This window comes from Acomys russatus, chromosome 31, assembly GCF_903995435.1.
Source record: "Acomys russatus chromosome 31, mAcoRus1.1, whole genome shotgun sequence".
Lineage (NCBI taxonomy): Eukaryota > Metazoa > Chordata > Mammalia > Rodentia > Muridae > Acomys > Acomys russatus.
Genome location: NC_067167.1, coordinates 23,235,816 through 23,237,590, shown reverse-complemented (window position 1 = coordinate 23,237,590; position 1,775 = coordinate 23,235,816). Strand labels below are relative to the sequence as shown.

The 1,775-nt window shown below is 34.4% G+C and overlaps 1 pseudogene; it reads right to left on the bottom strand.

The window, feature by feature from the left end:
* Positions 1–1,093: 1,093 nt before the first annotated feature.
* Positions 1,094–1,402, bottom strand: LOC127183522 (ATP synthase subunit ATP5MJ, mitochondrial-like; annotated as a pseudogene).
* Between the last annotated feature and the right edge of the window lie 373 nt (positions 1,403–1,775).

The window sequence follows — 1,775 nt, the reverse complement described above, 5'->3', positions numbered from 1 at the left end:
CTATAAATGTTTCTTTTGCTGTAATGCTCACATTTGAATAAACCATGATTTTATTTTCGTACTATGTCAAATATCTTGTAAATCCTTTTATTTTTCTCCTTTAATACATAGCTTGCTTATAAATGATGTGAGATGTTTCCAAATAATTTGGAATTTTACATATGTGAAATTTCAAACTTCTGTATTCTGTATATTCTTAGTTCAATTTTGTTATTGTGTTGAGAATTCAGTGGTTAGGCATATGGTATGTTATAAAAATGCTTCCGAACACTTCAAAATCTTATATATTCTGTATTGTCCCTATGAATGTTATAGCTGTTATTAGATTAAATTGGTTAATGGTGTCATGCAGGAATTTTGCATAATTAATACTTTTCCAACTATTTGTTTTGTTACTAGTAAAATAATATTAAAACCATCATTAGACATGAATTGTCTACTTCTCATTTTTGGTTTGTCAGTGTTTACTATGTGTCTAATTTTTCTACATACATTTAATGATTGGCCAGATCTTGATTAATGTATTCTTTTTCAATTCATAACACTTAGCATTGTTTTGAGTAGCATATCAAATTCAAATAGCTCAGTGCATTCCTGTTTGAATAAAATATTTTTTAGTTTTTATGGATATTATCTTCCTAGCTTGGGAGATGATCTCTGTTTTCTCACCGTTTTATTCATTACTTTATTTATTTAATCACTTTACAGCCTGATCACAGACCCCTCTTTTCTCTCCTCACACTCCCACGTTCACATCCACTTCCCCAACTCCCACTCCCCTTTACCACAAAGAAGGGTACCAACCTACCCCAGCAAAACACATCACTGTAAGACTAAGCACTTCCTCTCACACTAAGGCCAGACAATGCAGCACAGCTTTCGGAAAGGGATACAAAGGCAGGCAGCAGAGTCAGACAGTGCCTCCACCAACTGTTAGTGGACCCACATGAAGATCAAGCTGCACATCTCCAACATATGCGTAGAGAATTTATATACGTTTACTCAATCATAATAATAGTTTTCTTATACTAAATTACTCAGACTTGGAGTTTTTTGTTTTTGTTTTTGTTTGTTTGTTTTTTTTTTTTTGCTTCTCACATTTATTAATGCCACATTGTAGTGGTACTTAGACAAGTGTACAGTGACGGGCCATGTCCATCTAACACAGTTTGCTTAAGCTTAGTTGACATGCTTCATCTTGAGTGGACGCATAGAGCGGTTAATGATGGCCATGGGCAGGTGCAGGGCTGGAGCCTTTCAAAGCTTTACTTCTTTTATCAGCACTCCTGATTTTATAAAGGATGAAGGTCATTAGTCCCATTCCTACCCAAATTTACTGGTAAACCTGGGTATAGTATGGCTTCATTGGGACCCAGACAATCTTAATAAGGCTTTGAAGCATCTCCACAGACCAAGGCCTCAGGCCACAGTATACAACACACCAGGAAAGGTCACAGAGCACCAGACTTGGGGTTTTTAATGTGTAAAGTTATGAGGCTTTTTTCATAATCCTCGCAGATCAGTCATCTTGAAAATTTTTTCAGTTACAAGTATTTGGTTCCTATTTGAGCTTAATAAAGAGAAAAATTAAGTTGATCTGATCAGTTACCTTAGCATATAATCTCTTTAATCATCTTAAAAATTAAATAAAAATCAGAAAAGATATACGATATGTACATGATTATAAATTTTCATAAGGAAAAAGTTATCTCACAATTATAAGGTCATACAGTGAGATAAAGTGTCCTTGCTACTCTCATGTGCTATCTAGTGAC